The sequence below is a fragment of the Equus przewalskii genome, chromosome X (genome assembly GCF_037783145.1).
Source record: "Equus przewalskii isolate Varuska chromosome X, EquPr2, whole genome shotgun sequence".
In the NCBI taxonomy this organism is placed as follows: Eukaryota; Metazoa; Chordata; class Mammalia; order Perissodactyla; family Equidae; genus Equus; species Equus przewalskii.
Genome location: NC_091863.1, coordinates 118,247,567 through 118,272,012, shown reverse-complemented (window position 1 = coordinate 118,272,012; position 24,446 = coordinate 118,247,567). Strand labels below are relative to the sequence as shown.

Below are 24,446 nucleotides of genomic sequence, written 5' to 3'. Positions count from 1 at the left end.
GGAGGAGGAGAGACAACTAAGACTAAGAAGAAATGAAGAAAGTCTCTGAGAAATATCCAACTTAATCAGGAAATGCAACATAAGGATTATAGGTATTTCAGAGGAAGAAAAGAAGGAGAATGGAACAGAAAGCTTGTTCAAAGAATAACAACAGAGAACTTCCCAAACCTGGAGAAGGAGATGGAAATTCACATGAAAGAAGCCACTAGATCTCCTAACTATATAAATGTAAAAAGGCCTACTGCAAGGCATATAGTAGTAAAGCTGGTAACAATATATGACAAAAAAAAAAATACTAAGGGCAGCAAGGCAGAAGAAAATAACTTACAAAGGAACCCCTATTAGGCTTTCAGTGGATTTCTCAGCAGAACCCGTACAAGGTAGGGGAGGGTGGAATGATATATTCAAATCTTTGAAAACCAGAAATTTTCAGCCAAGAATACTCTATCCAGTGAAAATATCCTTCAGATATGATGGAGAAATAAAAACTTTCACAGATAAACAAAGCTGAGGGAGTTCATTGCCACAAGACTCCCCTGACAAGAAATGCTCAAGAAGGCCCTCATACTTGAAAAAAGAGAAGGGGCTACAAAGCCCTGAGTAAGAATATAAACAGGTAGACAATATCAGAAAATTGTAGCTATCCATTAGAACACATTAGCAAATACTCAAGTAAAACATTAAAGATAAAGGGAAGGAAAACACCAAAAACAAAGATAATCTTGTCATTTAAACTAGACAGATAGAATAAAATGTGACAAAAACAATGTAGGAGGGGAAGAGGAAAGGAACTGAATGAGCTTAGCCTAAGGAAATAAGAGGTCATCAGAAAACGGACTATCCTATCAACAAGATATTTCATACAAAACTCAAGGTAACTACTAAACAAAAAAGCAGAACAGAGACACAAATAATAAATAAGGAGAAAACTAAGAAATCCAGCATAAAAAACTACCTAACCAAATTGGTAGTCTAAAATACATGGGATGGTAAACAACGGAAATGCAGGAGAACCAGAAAACAAGCAATAAAATGGCAGCATTAAGCCCTCATATATCAATAATCACTCGAAATGTAAATGGATTGAATTCTCCAATAAAAAGACACAGAATGGCAAGATGGATTACAGAACAAGACCCAACAATATGCTGGCTCCAGGAAACACATCTCAGCTCCAACAACAAACACAGGCTCAGAGTGAAGGGATGGAAGATGATATTCCAAGCTAATGGCAAATAAAAGAAAGCACGTGTTGCCATACTTACATCAGACAAAGTAGACTTTAAGATAAGACAGGTAAAGAGAGACAAAGGGGAGCAGTATACAATGATCAAAGGGACACTCCACCAAGAAGACATAACACTTAGAAATACATATGCACTCAACACAGGAGCACCAAAGAACATAGAGCAACTATTAACAAACCTAAAAGGAGATATTAACAACAAGACAATAATAGTAAGGGACCTCACACTCCACTCACATCAATGGATAGACCATCCAGACAGAAAGTCAACAAGGAAACAGTGGAATTAAATGAAAAACTAGACCAGATAGACTTAACAGATATATATAGAACACATCATCCAAAAACAGCAGAATACACATTCTTCTCAAGTGCACATGGAACATTCTCAAGGATAGAATATATGTTGGGAAACAAGGCAAGCCTCAATAAATTTAAGAAGATTGACATTCTATCAAGCATCTTTTCCAAGGACAATGATAAGAAACTAGAAATTAACTACAAGAAAAAAGCTGAGAAAGGGGGAAATATGTGGAGACTAAACAACATGCTACTGAACAACCAATGGATCATAGAAGAAATTAAAGGAGAAGTCAGAAAATATCTGGAGACAAATGAAAACGAAAACATACCATACCAACTCATATGGGATGCAGCAAAAGCAGTCCTAAAAGGGAAATTCATTGCAACAACAGGCTCACCTTAATAAATAAGAAAAATCCAAAATAAGAAATCTCAAACTACACCTAACCGAATTAGAAAAAGAACAAACAAAGCCCAAAGGCAGCAGAAGGAAGGAAATAATAAAAATCAGAGCAGAAATAAATGCAAGTGAAACAAAAAAGACAACAGAAAGGATCAATGAAACAAAGAGCTGGCTCTTTGAGAAGATAAACAAAATTGATAAACCTCAAGCCAGACTTAAAAAGAAAAAAAGAGAGAAAGCTCAGATAAATAAAATTAGAAAAGAGAAAGGAAAAATTACAATGGATACCAGAGAAATACAAATGATTATAAGAGAACACTATGAAAAGCTGTATGTCAACAAATTAGACAATCTAGAAGAAACGGATAAATTCTTAGACTCTTACAACCTCCAAAAGCTGAATCAATAAGAAATAGATAATCTGAATAGACCAATCACAAGTAAAGACATTGAAACAGTAATTAAAAATCTCCCAAAAAATAAAAGTCAAGGACCAGAAGGCTTCCCTGGTGAATTCTACCAAACATTCAAAGAGGATTTAATACCTATACTTAGTAAACTATTCCAAAAAATTAGGGAAGACGGAACACTTCCTGACACATTCTACAAGGCCAACATCACCCTGAAACCAAAGCCTGACAAGGACAACACAAAAAAGGAAAACTATAGGCCAATTTCAGTGATGAACATAGATGCAAAAATCCTCAACAAAATATTGCCACCCTGATTAGAGCAATACATCAAAAAGATCATACATCATGGTCAAGTGGGATTTCTATGAGGGACACAGGGATGGTTCAATGTCCATAAATCAATCAACATGATACACCATATTAACAAAATGAGTAATAAAAACCACATGATCCTCTCAATAGACACAGAGAAAGCATGTGACAAGATCCAACATCCATTTACGATAAAAACTCTTAACAAAATGGGGACCAAAGGAAAGTACCTCAACATAATAAAGGCCATATGTGACAAACCCACAGCCAACATCATACTCAATGGGGAAAAGTTGAACGCCATCCCTCAGACAACAGGAACAAGACAAGGGTGCCCACTCTCTCTATTCTTATTTGACATTGTCCTGGAGGTAATAGCCAGAGAAATTAGGCAAGAAAAAGGAATAAAAGTAATCCAAATAGGAAGTAAAAAAGTGAAACTCTCTATTTTCAGTTGACATGATTTTATATATAGAAAACCGTGAAGAATCAATCAGAAAACTACTAGAAATAATCAACAACTAATGTAAAGTTTCAGGGTACAAAATCAACTTACAAAAATAAGTTGCATTTCTATACTCTAATAATGAACAGAAAGAGAACTCAAGAATACAATCCCATTTACAATCATGACAAAAAGAATAAAATATCCAGGAAGAAATTTAACCAAAGAGGTGAAAGACCTATGCAATGAAAACTACAAGACATTGTGGAAAGAAATAAATGATGACATAAAGAAATGGAAAGATACTCCATGCACATGGATCAGAAGAATAAACACAGTTAAAGTGTTCATAATACCCAAAGCAATCTAGAGACTCAACACAATCCCAATCAGAATCCCAATGACATTCTCCACAGAAAAAGAACAAAGAATCCTAAAATTCATATGGGGCAACAAAAGACCCTGAATAGCTAAAGCAATCCCAAGAAAAAAGAACAAAGCTGGAGACATCACAATCCCTGACTTCAAAATGTACTACAGAAACCTCACTCTAGATGAAAATGGGCACTGTTGTTAATGATGTCCAGAAATTGTTAATGTGTCAATATATATTGAGACACAGATTATGCTTCCATCACAGTACACGTATTGCAGCGGTGACAATGAGACCTGTAACATTTTTTGCTAGGCTAATAAGTAAAAATTGGATGTAACAAGAATTTTCAATATTAGAAATGATTAGGAATAATATATCTTAGATCATTTGCTAAAATAGCAGTCAACTTCCTACAATTTAACTCCTAGGCCCTAAAGTAAATTGGTTGAAAAAATTGGATCCTAAAGATTACAGGTGGAGAATTTTTTTTTTTTTTTTGAGGAAGATTAGCCCTAAGCTAACATCTGCTGCCGATCCTCCTCTTTTTGCTAAGGAACACTGGCCCTGAGCTAACATCCATGCCCATTTTCCTCTACTTTATATGTGGGATGCCTACCACAGCATGGCTTGACAAGCGGTGCCATGTCCTCACCCAGGAGCTGAACCGGCGAACCCTGGGCCGTTGAAGTGGAATATGTGAACTTAACTACTGAGCCACCAGGCCAGCTCCAACAGGTGGAGAATTTTTAAAGTATGTCCTTATTCAAGTGGAGATCAAAGAACCCCAACTGAAAGAATTGTGAACTGACTGACATGACAACCATGGACTGGACAAAATTCCTTTTTAAAAGAGCTATCTTGAAGATTATGACAAACTTTGGAGGAATTAAGGTGACTGGAAGGAATCACAACATGCGAAATTACTTCAATAATAATTTATTGACTTAAAAAAATGTACTACAAAGCTATAGTATGGTACTGGTACAAAAACAGGCAGACAGATCAATGGAACAGAATTGAAAGCCAAGAAATAAAATCACACATCTACAGACAGCTAATCTTCGACAAAGGTGCTAAGAACATACAATGGAGAAAGGATGGTCTCTTCAATAAATGGTGTTGGGAAAACGCGACAGCCAGATGCAAAAGAATGAAAGTAGACCATTATCTTAAGCCACACACAAAAATAAACTCAAAATGGATCAAAGACTTGAAGGTAAGACCTGAAACCATAAAACATCTGTAAGAAAATACAGGTAGTACACTCTTGGACATCGATCTTAAAAGGATCTTTTCAAATACCATGTCTTCTTGGACAAGGGAAACGAGAAAAAATAAATAAGTGGGACTTCATCAGACTAAAGAGCTTCTACAAGGCAAAGGAAACCAGGATCAAAACAAAAGACAATCCACCAATTGGGAGAAAACATTTGCAAATAATATAGCTGACAAGGGGTTAATCTCCATAATATATAAAGAACTCACACAACTGAACGACAAAAAATCAACCCGATCAAAAAATGGGCAGAGAATATGAACAGGCATTTTCCCAAAGAAGATATAGAGATGGATGGCCAACAGGCACATGAAAAGACGAACATCACTAATCATCAGGGAAATGCAAATCAAAACTACACTAAGATATCACCTTACACCCATTAAAATGGCTATAATCACCAAGACAAAAAATAACAAATGTTGGAGAGGGTGTGGAGAAAAGGGAACCCTCTTACACTGCTGGTGGAAGTGCAAACTGGTGCAGCCACTGTGGTAAACAGTATGCAGATTTCTCAAAAAACTAAAAATAGAAATACCAGCTATCACACTACTGGGGTATTTATCCAAAGAACTAGAAATCAACAGTTCAAGGAGACTCATGCACCCCTATGTTCACTGCAGCATTATTCACAATAGCTAGGATGTGGAAGCAACCCTAATGCCCATGGACTGATGACTGGATAAAGAAAATGTGGTATATAGATTGACTACAATACTACTCAGTCATAAAAAAGACAAAATCATCCCATTCACAACAATGTGGATGGACCTGGAGGGTATCATGTTAAATGAAATAACCCACACAGAGAAAAATAAACACCATATGATTTCACTCCTATGTAGAAGAAAAACTAACACACGGACAAAGAGAACAGTTCAGTGGCTACTGGGGCAGGGGGTTGGGGGGTATGCACAGGGGGTTAAGAAGAGCACTTATATCGTGACAGACAAGTAATAATGTACAACTGAAATTTCTAAATGTTGTAAACTATTATGAACTCAATTAAAAAGAAAACACCCAAGAAGGAAAAGTCTAGGAGCAGATGGTTTCACTGGTGATTTCTACCAAATATTTAAAGAAGAATTAACACCAAACTTTCTCAAAGTCTTTCAAAAAATAGAAGAACACTTCTTAATTCATTTTATGATGCCATTACTAACCTGATACCAAAGCCAGACAAAGACACCATAAGAAAACTACAAACCAATATCACATATGAATATAGATGCAAATAAATAGATGCCCCAACAAAATACTAACAAACCAACTGCAATAGCACATCAAAAAAAGTATATACAATGACCAAGTGGGGCTCAATCCAGGAATACAAGGGTGGCTCAACGTAAGAAAACCAATGAAATATGCCACATTAACAGAATGAAGGGAAAATGCCTCAATTGATGCAGGAAAAGCATTTGACAAAATGCCACACCTTTCATGATAAAATCATTCAGCAAACTATGTATAGAAGGGATTTTCGGGGGCTGGCCCCATGGCTGAGTGGTTAAGTTCATGCGCTCCACTTTGGTGGCCCAGGGTTTTGCCGGTTCAGATCCTGGGCGCGGACATGGTACCGCTCATCAGGCCATGCTGAGGCAACGTCCCACATGTCACAACTAGAAGGACCCACAACTAAAATATACAACTATGTACTGGGGGGATTTGGGGAGAAAAAGCAGAAAAAAAAGAAGATTGGTTAACAGTTGATAGTTCAGGTGCCAACCTGTAAAAAAAAAAAAAAGGATTTTTCTCATTATGATAAAGAATATTTATGAAAAACCAAGAATTAACATAATAATTGATAGGGAAAGACTGAAAGCTTCCCCGCTAAGATCAGGAACACGGCAAGGATGCCCATTTTTACCACTGCTATTCAGCATTGTACTGGAAGTTCTAGCCAGAGCAATTAGGACAAAAAATAAAAGGCATCCAAATTGCAAAGGAAGGAGTAAAACTACTCGCAGATAACATGATTCTATATATAGAATATTCAAAAAAAAAGTCTACAAAAACCTATTAGAGCTCATAAACAAATTTAGCAAAGTTGCAGGATACAAGATCAACATGCAAAAATCAGTTGTGCTTCTAGACATCAGCAAGAACAATCCAAAAGGAAATTAAGAAAACAACTCCATTTACAATAGCATCCAAAAGAATAAAATATCTTGGGATAAACTTAACCAAGGAGGTCAAAGACCTGTACATTGAAAACTATGAAACATTGCTAAAATAAATTAAAGAAGACAAATGAATGGAAAGACAACCCATGTTCATGGATTTAAAGCCTTAATATTGTTAAGATGACAATACTGCCCAAAGTGATCTACAGATTCAACGCAATCGCTATCAAAACTCCAATGGCCTTTTTGCATAAATGGAAAAGCAGAACCTCAGATTTATATGGAATTGTAAGGGGTTTTGAATACTTAAAACAATATGAATAAAGAACAAAGTTGGAGGACTCATGTCCCAGTTTCTCAACTTGCTACAAAGCTACAATAATCAAAAGAGTATGGTACTGGCATAGGGACAGACACACAGACCAACAGAATATAACTTGAGTCCAGAAATAAACACATAAATCTATGGTGAACTGATTTTCAAAAATAGTGCCAAGACCATTCAATGGGGAATAAATAGCCTCTTCAACAAATGATGCTGAGACAACTGGATCGCCACAGGCAAAAGAATAAAGTCAGACTCCTAATAGATACCATATACAAAAATTATTTCAAAATGGATCAACAACCTAAGTATAAAGGCTAAAATCACAATACTCTTAAAAGAAAACATAGGAATAAATCTTCATGACTTTACATTTGGCCATGGATTTTTAGATATGACACCAAAAGCACAAGTGACAAAATTAAAAATAAATTGAACTTCCTCACATTTAAAAACGTTGGTGCATCAAAAAATAAATTATCAAAAAAGTGAAAAGACAACCTACAGAATGAGAGAAAACATTTACATATCATATATCCAGTATATATAAAGAACTCTTACAACTCAATAACAAAACCATAAACAATCCAGTTAAAAACGGTCAAAGGACTTGAATAGACATTTCTCCGAAGAAGATATACAAATGCCAAAAAGCATATGAAAAGATGTTCAACATCATTTGTCATTACAGAAACACTAATGAAAACCATAATAAGATATCATTTCTCACACACTAGGATGGCAATAACCAAAAAGGGGGGGAGGTAACAATTGGCGAAATTAGGGACGCTCGTGCATTGTCAGTGGGAAAGCAAAATGGTTCAGCCACTTTGTGTAACAGTTCAGAACTTCCTCAAAAACTTCAACACGCAATTCCTATAAAACTCAGCAATTCCACTCCTAGGCATATGCCCGAGAACTGAACACGTGTTGACAAAAAAACTTGTACTTGAATATTCATAGCAGCATTATTCATAATAGCCAACAACAGGAAACAACCCAAATGCTCATCAACTGATAAATGAATAAACCAAATGCAGTATATTCATCCAACAGAATATTATTTGGCCATAAAAAGAAATGAAGTACTGATAATACTACCACAGGCATAAATCTCGAAAACATGATGCTAAGTAAAATGAGCTGGACACAACAGGGCAAATACTGTACGTCACCGTGACACGAACCATGAGAAAGGAAACCCACAGAGGCCGAGAGCCGGCTGGCGGCTGCCGGGGCTGGGGACTGGGGCTGGGGAGTGACGGCGCGAGGCATGGGTGCGGGCTCTAACTGGGGCTGAGGGAAGTATTTCGGGGAACTAGACAGAGGGGGTGGCTGCGCAGCGTTTGAACATACTAGATGTCACGAAATTGTTCACTAGAAAGCCGGTCACTCGGCGTGAAGCGAATCTCACGCCAATCTTTTTCGGAAGGAGGGGAGAGCGGCTCTTCAGGAGGGGCGCTCGGAGGGCCCGGGGCGGGGAGAAGCCGCGGTCAGGCGTGGGGAGCGGGCCAGGGAGGGTAGGCCTGTGAGGCGGAGGGGAAGGGAGGGCGGGCGTGTGGCCGCAGCAGGCGGCCGCGCCCTGTCGCCCCTGCCCTGGCGTCCCGGGGCCCCCGGCCAGGAGCGGCCACTCACCGGTAGTCAGGAAGTAGAACAGCAGCATCAGGGCCCAGCTGGCGAGCACGAGGAGCCCAAAGTGCTTGCGGGCCCAAGCCTTCACCGCAAAGTAGCGCGGCCCAGCCTGAGGGAGGCCAAGCAGAGGCGTGCGCCAGGTGGGCCGACGCATGGCAGCCACGGCAGCCTGGAGTCCCGGACTGTCGTTCTCCGGAGGAGGCCCCAGCGCCGGCTCCTCCGCCTCAATGGCTCTCACCCTCGCGCGCACTTGCCACAGCGCCCTGGATTTCGACCGGTTCCTCCGCCCGCGCATCAAGCTCCTCTCAGCAGGCATGGCTCTCGGTTCCCGCCTCGCTGAGGTACCGCCTCGGTGCCGGCGACCGTTGACCCACAAGCCCCTGCGGCAGTGACGCTTACGTGGCCCCCCGCGGCGGCACGTGCCAGGCCTCGCTGCAGGCCCCGCCCCTTTTTAACGGCCGCCAGGCTGTGTGCATGCCCCCTCCGCGACTCCAGGCCCCCTGCTGCCCGTGCGGGGTCAATGGCTTTGAAGGAGCGCCCCTGCTCATCCCTGGCCCACAGGAAGGATGCCGACGGCAGCCTTGCGCTAATTCTCCTCAGAGCCAGTCCGATGACGCACACTGCACCCTTTACGGCCACTGCAGTTAGGCACTGTCGTATTTGCTACGGTGGCTGCTAGGCAAGTGTGGCTGTTTAAATGTCAATTTTAATTAATTAAAATTAAACGGAGTTAAGAAATTATTTCTTCAGTCACAGTAGTCACATATCAAGTGCTCAGGAGCCACACTTAGCTAATGGTAACCGTACTGGACAGTGCGAATACGGAACGTTTCCATCAGGGCAGAATGCTGTGATGGGCAGCGCTAGGTGTGCGCGGTGACTATAGTGAATATGGTCGATGTTCAAGAGGTCGTTAAACTGAGTAGGAGCTTTCAAGTGGAGCAAAATGGTATTTGCCTTTGGAAACCTTAAGGCTGAGTTACAAATAGATGAAACAATAAGAAACATGAGAACAAAGAGGCTGTGAGGAACGCCAGTGACTCAGGAACACTTCCATATCATTCCCATCATTTGCCACCAATGAATTGGGTGGCCTTAGGTGCCTTCCTCCTGCTGGGCCTCAGTGTTACGTGTGTAAAATGAGAGAGTTAGCATTGTCTCTAAGCCCCCTTCTTGCTCTAAAGTCTGACCCTCGAGCAAAGTCCCGTTATCCTCGCTTGGTTTGGGCACACCTGCGAATGGACCATGTAGGTGATGCTGGCTTGCTTCTTAGCCTATCTCATTCTAGTTTTCGAGGGATGTCAAAACTACCCTTCTCAACTGCATTTCCATCCTTATTCTCACTATGTTTTACTCTGGCTTTCCAATGGTTTTCTGCTAGTTTTATTCTATTGTTATTTCCAATGTTAATAGGCATTCCACAGGAGTAAGGAGTGGGGAAGGCCTCCTATGCAAATAATTCTTGAAATTTAGCACATTCCACCCCACCCACCCTCACATCCAGGAGCAATGCATAACGTTCTTTATTAAAGGATCTGAAGAGAGAAGAAACTGCTTTCCTTTCCTTTCATCTTTAAAAAAATTTGTTTTTGCCTCAGCTTTTCCAAGACTAATTGACCAGAAGACACCTGTCCCACAAAACACTTATTAACATCTTCTGAAACTACTGCTTGCACTTGTGAGGAACTGTGAAGTGTCAGCGTTTACTCCACTTGTGAGTAACAAGGTAGCCTGCCACAGTTTCGTAGATACTGGCAGAAGATGCAACACTTCTGGGTCGGAGACAAAGGACAGATGCTCTACTGAGACATGCAGAGACTCGAGAGACTCATGAACAATTGCCTTCCTACAGCAACCCTGTTTGTGTTATAGCACACATGGAAAATGATCATATGACCAGACACGACACAGCCGCCCTGAGGGCTCAGGGGATTAAGCTAGAGCACATGGGTTGGGAACTCAGCTCTCGACCACTTCATGGCTTGTGCTCTCTGAGCCTTAGTTTCCCCTTCTGCAAATTTTGGGCTGTGGTCAGGCTGATTGTGAAGATTCCTTCCAGCTCTGGCTTGCTATGGCTCATACTTGACTGTAGTGTTTGGGTTTGCTGTAAACAAGCAAGACGTGGCAGTTCTACAACAGTGCAATACTCCTGAGCAATCCACATTATACCACTAGAAACCCAAATTACTAACAAGAACTCGGGGACAAAATCCCTAGGATTATGCCTGAGCATCCCCTGGTTTACACAATACTAATTCAAGATTGGGGCGGCAAAAAGCCATGTGGAAGTATCCATTTTGTAGATTGTCAGATGTAGATTTAAAATCTTGCACTGACTTTCCTCTTTCCTCCTATATCCTTGTGGGAGCTAAATTTGATACTGGCCAACTCAGACCTAATTAGGGAATAAAATCTGTTGCATGGGCATGAATACAAGAACTGCTTCGTGAGATGGTACATACCATTGCTCAGAATGTAACTACTGCACTTGTGGAAAATTGAGAATTGACACTATTTTTTAAATATCACTACAGACAGACATGAAAAGATGCTCAATCTCAGGTAATCAGGGGATTGCAAATTAATTAACAATGAGGTATAATTTTATGCTCATCAGATTGGCAAACATTAACAAATATTCACAAGAATATTGTGAATGCTTAACTAGGAATTCAGTCATTGCCGGTGGAGGTGCAAATGGGTACAACCACTCTGGAGAGCAATTTGATAACACCTTGTAAGGTTAAATATCCACATAGTCTGTGACCCACAAATCCCGCTGTTGGGTATCTATCCTGTCACTCATGTGTACAAGGAGACATGTACAAAGACGTTCATTGTTGGGCCGGCCTGGTGGCGCAGCGGTTAAGTTCTCACATTCTGCTTCCGCAGCCCGGGGTTCGCCGGTTCGCATCCCGGGTGCAGACATGGCACTGCTAGGCAAGCCACGCTATAGTAGATGTCCTACATATAAAGTAGAGGAAGATGGGCACGGATGTGAGTTCAGGGCCAGTCTTCCTCAGCAAAAAAAAAAAAAAGAGGAGGATTGGCAGCAGATGTTAGCTCAGGGCTAATCTTCCTCAAAAAAAAAAATGTTCATTGTTATAGTGAAAGCAATGTAAAGGATGTCTCAGTAGGGAAATGAAACAGACTGTAGTTCATTCCTATAATGTACTAATACATAGTACCTAATGATGATCAGGATCTATCAACCTCACCACATAGTAATTCATTTTTTGCTGATTTGCCTAGTGGCATGAGGTGGCACTGCAGTCTCAGCTTCTAATTCAGTGGAACCATTGTTGTATTCCCTGAAAGAAACAATTCCTCTCTTGGATAATAAGCTTCTAAAACAGCAGAAACCAGAGTTGTTGGAATGAGAAGCAAAGTGTAAACATTGTTGCAAGTAGTTCACTAGGTATCATTTTCACCATCACCCCTTAGATCTTAGCCCCGTGTATACTGGTTATTGGAAAAACAGCACCTTATGGTGATTTCAGTTCTGGTTCAGAGTGCACAACGCATCCTCCAAAACAATACCCCAGACTCACAGAATGTTTTCTCTGAGTTGGACTTCAGCAGGTGATTTCATTATTCTATTAGGCTAACTTCTTTTTTAATCTTGACTGACGTGTAATTGACAAATTTGTAAGATATTTAAGGTGTACAATGGGGCGATTTGATATACACTGTGAAAGTATTCCCACTATCTGGTTAATTAAGCTATCCATCACCTCACGTATTTCTCTCTCTCTCTTTTTTTTTGTTGAGAACATTTTTCTACTCTCTTAGCAAACTTCAACTATATAATGCAGTGTTATCAACTATAATCACATGTTTTACATTAGATCCTCAGACCTTACTCATCTTATAACTGAAAGTTTGTACCCTTTTACCAACTCTCCTTATTTCTCCCACCCCCAGCCCCTAGCAACCACTTTTCTACCCTCTGTTTCTGTGAGTTCTACTTTGTTTTTAAGATTCCAAGTATAGTTGCTACCACGTAGTATTTGTCTTTTCTCTGTTGGCTTATTTCACTTAGCATAATGCCCTCAAGTTCCATCTATGTTGTTGCAAATGGCAAGATTTCCTTTCTTCTCATTGCTGAATAATATTCCATTGTATATATATATGCTACATCTTCTTTATCTATTTGTCTGTTGATGGACATGGATGCTTAGGTTGTTTCCGTATCTTGGCTGTTGTGACTAATGCTTTAATAAACATGGGAGTTGCAGATGTCCTTTCGAGATCCTATTTTCATTTCCTTTGGCTATATACCCAGAAGTGAGATGGCTGGATCAGACGGTAGTTTTATGTAGGCCAGTTTCTTCTAGGTGATGTGGCACATGGTAAATACAGTGAAGCCAAATGGCCTCAGTCCATTGCTACACTTCTATTAGGGTAATGTGAGTTCCTTTGATGGAGGCAATGTTGTGTGAGATACAGTGGTGATATATACGGTATTCAATAAACCTATGGATAGTAGGACTAGCAGAAGTGTGGTGGGCAGGGAAGCAAATCCAATCTGGAGGGAGAATCTATTGAAGTGAAGGAAAAAAAGCATTGTCCACTCCATAACAGAAGAGTCCAAAGAGATGAACTTGTCTTAAGGTTTCTGGATGGTACCCACAGGATATGACACCATATCAGGGGTCCAGGGTTGATGGCTCCTGCTTGCAAGTTGGGCATTCAAGCAGCAGTAATAGTCAGTCTTGGTGAGAAGAAATCCATGTTATTGAGCCATATGTAACTTTCATCCCTGCCCCCACAGCCACTTTGTGTATGAGCCCATCAATCAAGCACAGGATGATGGGGAAAGAGTCTGACTGACCTCCACTGCATGGGCATTAAGTCCACCTGATGATTTAGCACCTCTTCTACAAAGAGAAACTTTTCATGAATATTAATATGCAAGACAAATAGTATCACACTCTAAGTCTATTTTAGGTCAATTTACATACCTCTTTCCCAAATTTCCTTGCCGTAAATCCTTCAAACTTGCTTCTTCCAAGACCTTGATCATCTAGCAGCAACATTAGGCTCTGCCGTGAATCAACATAGATCTTTGCTACAGCCCTTCTTTCCTTCCAGGCAAATGGGACAACTTCCAGGCAAAGGGGACAATCTGATACACTGCTCAAAGTTCTGCCCACGGGGAAGATTTCCTATCCCCTTCCTACTGATCACCTGTTGAGTGGAGCTGTAATGCCATAGCAGTCCACTTACTCCAAAGAGATAAATATTCTCTCCTTTTCTTCTGATCGTTGTTGTCTCTGGATCGGCTGCAGCCATCTTGCTATCAATATAAAGATGAAGTCAACATGGAGGATGGCAGAAGAGAAGCACAGGAAGAACCTGGATCCCCAGTGACATCAGTGAGCCGACTCACAACTTAACCCATCTTGAAACTTCCAATTATGTGAGAAAATTATTTTTCTAATAGTTTTAACGACTTTGAGTTAGTGTTTCTGCTTCTGGTAGCCAAATGCTTCCTAACTAATACAGTTGTTCAACCTGTCTCACTAGGAAGGGTAACACGACATGCACTATTTGATCACATAGCCCAAAGTCAATGCTATTAATGGAAAATATCCCACATTTGAACACCACATAGATATAACTATATATACAGAGATTTATGTTAAGTATTTGTTCAATGAAGGAATGAACAAATGGATAAATAAATGTTTTCAATAGCTATTGCTCTAAGCACAAATCTCTATTCCTTATTATCTGTATCAGTCAGGGTTTAGTTGCAGACAATTAGAAACCATCCTAGTTAGTTTAAGTAAAAAGGAATTTAATACAGAGAAAGAGGTGATTACAAATTTGTAGGAAGGGCTGGAGGAGGAGGCTCTTAGCTGGGCCTCCAGGGAAAATTCTAGAACAACACTGTAAACTGACTCCCTGAGGGAACCAGTGGCATACCAATGCCAGAGCAGTAAGACCAGACTACTCTGGGTGTAGGCACTGAGGGAGTGCGGCATCTCTAGGAAAGTAAAAATAATAATAAAACCAATTAAAAGTTTGTCTGCTTTTTTATTGTCATCATATGTCAACAATTCTAAATAATGTCAGTGATAAAACACTTCTCTGAAAAAAAATCATTTCTTTGGCTATGTTCGAAACAAATTACTGTGACTACTGTTGAGTTGTAATAATATATGCAAGCTTCAATCCAGCATATTTCAATTACATATCCTTTAATCAACATTGTATTTACATGGAAGTTAATTTGGAGAACTTCCAGTTATACAGGCGATCCCCAACACCTATGGAACCAACAACATATGTTAATTTTGAAAATAAATTCACCAGAGTTTAAAATCATTCAAGTTCAATTCAAGTACAGTTCATGTCTCCAACACTTGCAGTGCTACACATTCCTGTATTTAAAAAATGACAGCATGGGGGGCCAGCCCGGTCCTGCAGCGGTTAAGTGCGTATGTTCTGCTTCAGTGGCCTGGAGTTCGCCAGTTCGGATCCCGGGTGCAGACATGGCACTGCTTGGCAAGCCATGCTGTGGTAGGCGTCCCACATATAAAGTAGAGGAAGATGGGCACGGATGTTAGCTCAGGGCCAGGCTTCCTCAGCAAAAAGAGGAGGATTGGCAGCAGATGATAGCTCAGGGCTAATCTTCCTCAAAAAATAAATTAATTAATTAATTTAAAAAAATGACAGCACACTGATTGTAAAGACGAAGACACAGAACTTGAGTTTCTTCAGTTCTGTCATTTATGATACCACTTGAAGTTTTTAATTGTGTTTACAATTTACAAAACTGAGACAGAATGTCAACTGTAAAGTATGATGTGGTTATTTAGTAAGTGTAAATGTTAGCTTATACATTAAATAATATTTCATTCATGAACCATTTTACCGAACTTAAAAATTTTCAAAATTGAGATTGATCCTTCTCTGTACCTTACTATTCTTCTTATTTTTTATTGAATTTTTATTAAACTGGAATGTTATTATTCATTATTGCAACTGATCAATATATAGAAATGTTTGTTCCCCCTTGTGTCCAAAATATTTATTAATTTAATTAAGAACTATTAACCCATTACATTTTTCTCTTTTTTGCACAGTAATATTCATTTTATTATTTATTGATTTTTATTATATGATTATATATGAAGTTTAATAAAAGAAATTTTCACAATGCCTGCAGCTCTTTTCTGGCCATGTATTTTTATTCTTTTCATTTAATGATTATTACTGAAAATAATTATGTCACATAGAAGAAAGAGGTGTTAAAAAATGATCGACTCCATTAAACTTCCTCACACTCCTCTATGGCAGCCCAGGTTCATGGGTTCGGATCTGGGGTGTGGACCTTCTCCACTCATCAGCCATGCTGTGGAAGCACCCCGCTTACAAAGTAGAGGAAGATTGGCACAGACACTAGCTCAGGGTTAATCTTCTTCAAGTAAAGAAAGAGGAGAATTGGCAATGGATGGTAGCCCAGGGTGAATCTTCCCCACCAGAAAAAAAAAAAACAAAAACCTGATACACTCCAGTGATCCGATGTGAGATATGTTTGGCATCCAGTGAAAAAAACAGCTACCTTTCTATAGCTGAGATGCTGGGTATCAGGAAGTCACTTCCAGAACTGTTAGTTCTAGGAAACCACTACTTAAGCTGGGATCTGGGGATCAGGAATTTGCTGCTGGAACTGTTGGCACCGGATCCTCACCAGCAAAATGGATGCCTTGCATCCCTCTTTACTCCATTTGGTTCAGTTTGGAATTCAATCACAATGAAATTGCATCTGATTGGCTATATCTTTAGGTGATTTATCACATCCAAAAGCCTGTGTGCAAGGGAATCTGGGAAATGTAGTTTTTAGCTTTCTAGCTTCTGCACTATAGGAAGGCATACTCAAAAAAGTTGGATGCTGAGCAAGCCGCTACAATCTTCAATAGCCTCACACCCATCCAGATCAGGGCTACTATCACACAGGCACACTCTACTTCTCACTGTCACTCTACCAGCTCCTTCCACCGTGCCTTTTAAAATCTCCATCCTGATGTGAAGAAACTACTCTATATCCTCCCTTTTCCTTTTCCCTGATTTCCTTCGCCTGAATTAGCTGAATTTTAGCTTCCTACTGATTAACACTTCCTGTATTCATTACTACCCTGGAAACTGCCTTCAACGAATGCTGCTCCTCCTTCTAATTCTAGGTAAAGAGAAGGAGTCAGTAAACTCCTCAGACTCCTTTGCTACCCCAGAATATGACTTGAATACTTCTGGTCAATCTCCTCTCTTTTGGAGCTCACATTATCTGATTATACCACCTGCTCCATTTTCTGCATCTCAAAGGCCTACTAAATCCTATTTTCTACTTTTGTATTTTAGTACCTGAATCACTGACTTCCTTTCCATCACAACTTTTGGCCATTATCCTTGGAATGAAACTGGCTACATGGTTCCTTCACCTTCCAATTTTCAAATCCAGAGGCCACTGAACTATATATACTCCTCAAACTCTTTGAAACTGTTAACTTCCCTCTTTCCCTGAGGAAGCTATGTGTCCCTACTGGAATATAAGTTTTATGAGAACAAGGATCTTGTTGTTGTTTGTGTTGTTTATTGATGCATTTTTAGTGCCTAAACAGTGAGTTGCACATAAAATCCACCAAATAAATATATTTTAATGAATAATTGTTATGACAAAGCACAGTTCTCAGGTAAAATCTCATCCTCATCCCATTGGCTAAAGGTAGGCATTCCCCAAGATTTAGCCCACTACCACCTATTCTTTGTGTTCTCTAACTTTTTTCCTGAGTGATATATTTACTTCCAGTTCTTCAGAAATCACCTCTATGTCAATAATGCTTTCATCTCTATATATCTAGCCTCACCCCTGTCCTGAGCTACAAGCTGGAGATCAACCAAGCAAGTTCAATGTTCTTGCTTCTAGGAGAACCAGATGGAATAAGTCAGAGATCCTGGGCTCTGAGAGTTTCAGTCTAGTGTGGGAAGCAGCCATGTAAAATACAATTATAACAGAAAGTGATGAATACTCTTAAAAACAGAGGTAGGGAGTGATATCAGAATCATGGTGGAGTGAGCTTTTCCCTTAGTCTCTTCTCCCAAAGATACAATGAAAAGGACATTCATAAACCAGCAGTGGACATTCACACAACACAAAAGACATCTGAGAGACCCATGCAGCCATACTTCTGAAGGGGGAGGTGCTGGACCTCCCAGGAGGAAGGGGAAGGAGGTTAGGGGATCTCCTGTTCATCCCTGGCAGAGATCTAGGATATAGGATTGTGTGCAGCTCTGAGAAGAGAGGGGGGAGGGGTGGCTTTCCATGGGAATGCCTTCGTTCTCCAAGTTCCCTCACAGCTGTGGGAAAGCTCCACACAGAGGAGGCTAAGATATTGAAGAGGTGTCTTCATCAAGCCAGCACCTCAGGAGGTCAGATAGTGAAGGCAGAGTGAGAATGCCACCAGGATTACTCACACGAAAGTAAGCACCCCTCCCCTTCCCTTGCCCAGTGCACCAGCTTGGCCGGTTGGCCGGAGCAAGTGACCCCCGCCAGAGTGACTGTGCATATGTTAGTAAAACAGGAGCTTTGAGCTGGCAGTCACAGACAGGCCCTGTCATCATAGATTCCAAAAGACAGGCACAGATGCCAGGGATGATGGCAGGCTCAGAATACACAGCTCCTGACCCCACCCCCCAATGATGGCAAGTGGAATCTGCACCCAGATACTATCACTTATGGGAAGGCACAAATCAACCTCATCAAATAGCATGAAGAAATACGTTACTACTCCAGAACAGAAGGAAAATGACAAGCACCCAGAAGTCAATCCTGAAGGCACAGAAATTTACAAGCTAAATGACACAGAATTCAAACTACCTATCAGAAAAAAAACTCAATGAGCTACAGGAAAGTTCAGATACACAGTTCAATTAAATCGGGAATAAAATTAATGAACAAAGGGAATTCTTCACAAAAGACACTGAAACTATAAAGAAAAACCAATCAGAAATGTTGAAGACGAAAAATACAATGGATGAGATAAAGAAAAATCTGGTCTCCCTGAACAACATTGCTGATATTATGGAGGACACAATCAGCAGTCTAGAGGATAGAAATACAGAAATGCTTCAGATGGAGGAGAGAGAACTAAGACTAAAAAGAAATGAAGAAATACTCCAAGAAATATCCAACTCAATTAGGAAATGCAAAATAAGGATTATAGGTATTCAAGAGGGAGAAGAGAAGGAGAATGGAGCAGAAAGCTTGTTTAAAGAAATAACAGTGGAGAACTTCCCAAATCTGGGGATGGAGCTGGAAGCACAAGTGAAAGAAGCTAATAGATATCGTAATTATATCAATGTAAAAAGACCTTCTCCAAAGCATATAGTAGGAAAGCTGGCAAAAGTCAATGACAAAGAAAAAATATTAATGGCAGAAAGGCAGATGAAAATAATTACAAAAGAACTCCTATCAGGCTCTCAGTGTATTTCTCAGCAGAAACCTTACAGGCTAGAAGAGAGTGGAATGATATATTCAAAATTCCAAAAAACAGAAACTTTCAGCCAAGAATATTCTATTCAGTGAAAATATCCTTCAGATATGATGGAGAAGTAAAAATTTTCATAGATAACCAAAAGCTGAGGGAGTTCATTGCCACAAGACCCCTCTAGGAGAAATTATCAAGAAGGCCCTCATACATAAAAAAAAAAGGGTTTACAAACCCTCGAGCAAGGAGATTAATAGGCAGACAAAGTCAGAAAATTGCAGCTCTCTATCAGAACAGGTTAGCCAACACTTAATTTTAACACAAGATAAAGAGAAGTAAAATGTCAAAAATAAGTACAATCTCATTTTAACCATGAAATCACGAAACAAAATGGAATAAATTTTGACAACAATAACTTAGAAGAGGAAGAAGAAAGGGATGGAACCAGGTTAAATTAAGGGAATAAGAGGCTATCAGAAAATGGACTGAGATCTCATCAGGATGGCAGCATAGGCAGACTCTGAACTCCTCTCCTCCCACAAACACAACCAGGTTGCAACTATTCTTGGAAAAATTACCCTGGAGAGAAAACTGAAAACTGGATAAAAACAAGGAACAGTCCTGACTGAGGCAGAAGAGGCAGAAATTCCTTCTGGAGAGAAAAAAGCCACCTTTTTGAGCCGTGGAGCTTCACAGCCAGCCAGGCAGGAGTCACTCTAAGGTACGCAGCCCTCCCTAGAGAAGTGGGGACCTTAGAGGGAGCACATCACTGCTATAAGCATCCTTCAGACTCAGCACAACTGAGACGAATGTCCTACTATCTGTCTTCGCTGGCTATTAACTGCAAAGGGGGCATATCCCCAGAAAAGCTATCAGAAGGTAGCTGAAAAAAACTAGCTCTTAAAGGGCCCATACACAAATTCTCCAGTCTCAGAGAGCAATCTAAAATCACCAAAAAGAAAGCTGCACAGTCCTTTGGTGAAAAGAGACTTACCTGGTAGGCTCTGGGTGCATCTTGGTGAGAGGTGAGACTTCTCCAGAGACTCAGACATTGGTGGCAGCCATGGTTGTGACCTAGTACAGGTGTGCTCACACAGGCCCTGGCAGATTCCATTGAAGTTCTTCCCCTGGCCTGTAGGCCCAGGGGTCTGCCACACTCACTAGAGTGCAAATGTTATCCAGTTCAGCCAAGGCAGGCAGCCTGCCCTAGGGACCAGCCCAACCCAACAGCAAGTGCTCAGGCTACTTGTCGACCTGCATAGACTGGGTGCCTTGATCCTCTACAGTCAGGCGAGTGTGTCTGCCTCTGTGGGGCAGAGCCTGTGCGAGGAGCAGGTGAACTGTGAGGGTCATTGGTGCAGAGGTGGGTGCCTCTGCAGTGGGGCAACTGGGTTCACTTCTGGGGTTCGAGAAGTGTGCACAGACCAGGGCTGTGTTGACTGTGTATGTGGGCCTCTGGGGGGTGCGGCTTATCAGTGGCAGAAGACTTGATCTTCACAAATAGCCACAAAGAGGATTGGCCCCACCTTCCAAAGCCTGAAACAATTGGGTGCTTCCATACCTAGGGCCAGCTCCACTCAGCTCCAATCCTCAGAGAGCTGACAATAGCCTTGCAGGCCTGAGGCCTACAGCAACTATAAGCCCCTGAGCCTAGCAACCAGCTACACTGGGTACCTACTCAATTAACAGGAAAACTGCAACAGGAGAGTGCTATTAGACCTTGTAGCCAACTGTGCTGGGGCTACCCAAGCCAGATTTACAAATAGCTGGCCAGGGAGGGAAAGACTACACTCCCTGGGTACCTGCAGTAAGAGCAACCCTGCCACAGCAGAAGGACACAAGTAGCCCACACAGGGATCACTCCTGGATCATCTGGACTGGTGACGAGAGGGAAGTACACTGCTGGGCCTCAAAAGGCATCTCTTACATAAGGCCACTTCTCAAAGATCAAGAGACATAGCTGACTCACCTAAAAAGATTATAAATCAAGATCAAGAGGGTTTTATTCCAGGGATGCAGGGATGGTTCAACATCCACAAATCAATTAACGTGATACACCACATCAACAAAATGAAGAATAAAAATCACATGATCATCTCAATAGATGCAGAGAAAGCATTTGACAAGATCCAGCATCATTTATGATAAAAACTCTGAATAAAATGGGTATGGAAGGAAAATACCTCAAACATAATAAAGGCCATATATGACAAACAGCTAGTATCATTCTCAATGGAGAAAAACTGAAAGCCATGCCTCTAAGAACAGGATCCAGACAAGGATGCCCACTTTCACCACTCTTATTTAACATAATATTGGAAGTTAAATAAGAGCATACAATGGAGATAGGAGAGTCTCTCAATAAAGGGTATTAGGAAAACTGGACCGCCACATGCAAAAGAATGAAAGTAGATCATTATCTTACACCATGCCCAAAAATTAACTCAAAATAGATCAAAGATTTGAAGGTAAGATGTGAAACCATGAAACTCCTAGATATAGGCAGTATACTCTTTGACATTGGTCTTAGAAGGATCTTTTCAAATACCACGTCTACTCGGGCAAGGGAAACAAAAGACAAAATAAACAGGTGGGAATTCGTCAGACTAAAGAGCTTCTGCAAGGCAAAGGAAACCAGGAACAAAATGAAAAGACAACCCACCAACTTGGAGAAAATATTTGCCAATCATATATCCTACAAGGGGTTAATCTCCAAAATATATAAAGAACACCTACAACTCAACAACCAAAAAACACCCAATCAAAAAATGGGTGGAGGATCTAAACAGATGTTTTTCCAAAGAAGATATACAGATGGCCAATAGGCACATACAAAGACATTCAACATCACTAATCATCAGGGAAATGCAAATCAAAATACACTAAGATGTCACCTCACACACTTTAGAATGGCTATAATCACCAAGACAAAAAATAACAAAGGTTGGAGAGGATGTGGAGAAAAGGGAACCCTCATAAACTGCTGGTGGGAATGCAAACTGATTCATCCACTACGGAAAAGAGTATGAAGATTTCTCAAAAAACTAAACATAGAAATAACATATGACCCAGCTATCACACTACTGGGTATTTATCCAAAGAAGTTGAAATCAACAATTCAAAGAGACTTGTGAACCCCTACATTCATTGCAGCATTATTTACAATAGCAAAGACGTAGAATCAACCCAAGTGCCCATCAACTGATAAGTGGATAAAGAAGACATGGTATATATATTCCATGGAATACTACTCACCCATAAAAAATATGAAATTGATCCACACGCAACAACATGGACGGACCTTGAGGATATGATGTTAAGCAGAATAAGCCAGACAGAGGAAGACAAACACCACGTGATTTCACTCATATGTAGAAGATAAACTAACACATGGACGAAAAGAACATATTAGTGGTTACCAGAAGGGAAGGGGGTTGGGGGCTGGGCATAAGGGGTAAAGGGGCACATTTACATGGTGACTGACAAATAATAATGTACAACTGAAATTTCACAATGTTATAAACTATTATGACCTCAATAAAATAATGTAAAATAAAACAAAGGTATGAACACTGTGCAGTAGGAACACAGAGGAGAGGGCAAATAATTCGGCCTAAAGTTGTTAGCGAAGGCTACTGAGAAGTGACATTTAATTTGGGCTTTGAAGATTGAATAGAAAATGTCTGGGTAAAGAAGGTGGGAAAGGTATTTTCCATGGAGGAGGCCGAAGAGAGACTCACAGGAATGAGAGGATATGATAGATATGGTATGTTGAGGAATCAAGGATAAATATTCTGCCACACCTAAAAGTATGTCCAAACCTGACCTTTAAATCTTTCCCTCCCAAACCAATCTCTCCTCCTGATTTCCCTTTCCCTGTCAATGTCCTCATCCTTCTCCTGATCCCTTCGACTTAAGACATCTGGGTCATCTTGGATTCTTTATCCCTCATATCCAGTTAGATTTTTATTGATTTTGCTTCAAAATACTCCTCAGTCCCATACCTCCCTTCTATTCCTACTTCGACAATCCTAGCTTAGACCCTCGTTACTTCTTGCCTTGACCAGAAAAAGTTTCTTAAGTGATCTCCCAACCAATGGGGTCTTGCAGTTCTAATCCATTCTACTCACTACAGTCTAATGATTCTTCCTACTTAAATACCTCTGCTGGCTCCCTGAAGTCTACAGAATAAACAAATGATGATAATAAATCTACTCCCTCCTTCAGGCAGCAGTCTCTCTCTTTGGCGTTTGTAGATCTCCCCCTCCTGGTTTTCTTCGTGTCTGACTGCTGCTTTTCAGTGACTGCTGAATCCTCCTCGTCTAGGGCCTCTGCAAGGCCATCTTCCAGACCTTCTTCTCTATCCTCTCTCACTCTACACTCTCTCCACCAGTGATCACATGGACTCCTGCAGCTGACTTGCCATTATATCCTGATTATTTACAAAACTACAGTTTGGATCGCTCTTCTGAATCCCACTTAAGCATCTCTGCTTGGATAAGTCGCAAGCACTTAAAACCGCTCACATCCAAAATTGAATGATTATCTATCACAAACCTGCACTGTCTCCACTGTTCTCTATCTCAATCACTGGTACTACCTTCTATCCATTTGCTCAAGTGAGAAATCTGAGGGTCTTCCTTCATTCCTCCATATTCTTCAATCCCCATTCGTTCAATCAAGAAAAGCTCTCTACCTCCGAAACTATGTGCGATGGTTAGTTTTATGTGTTAACTTGGACAGGCTATGGAGCCTAGTTGTTTAATGAAACGCTAGTCTACATGTCACTGTGAAGGTATTTTATAGCTGTGGTTAACATCTACAATTAGTTGACTTTAAGTAAGGGACATTACCCTCAATAATCTGGGTAGGCCTTATCTAATTAGTTGAAAGAACTTAAGAGCAAAACTGGTTTTCCTGAAGAGGAAATTCTACCTCAAGATGGCAGCATCAGTTCCGGCCTGAGTTTTCACCCTTCCAGCCTGCCCTATGAATTTTGAACTTGTCAGCCCCCACAATTGCATAAGCCAATTCCTTAAAATAAAACTATGTCTATTTTATATATCCTGCTGGTTTCATTTCTCTGGAGAACCCTGGCT

At 40.6% G+C, this 24,446-nt stretch overlaps 1 non-coding gene across 1 annotated transcript; it reads left to right on the top strand.

The window, feature by feature from the left end:
- The first annotated feature begins 3,663 nt into the window (after window positions 1–3,663).
- LOC139081245 (small nucleolar RNA SNORA1) lies at window positions 3,664–3,802 on the top strand. The gene has a single exon (XR_011536367.1). It is a non-coding gene; the product is annotated as a small nucleolar RNA SNORA1 (small nucleolar RNA).
- Window positions 3,803–24,446: the final 20,644 nt, after the last annotated feature.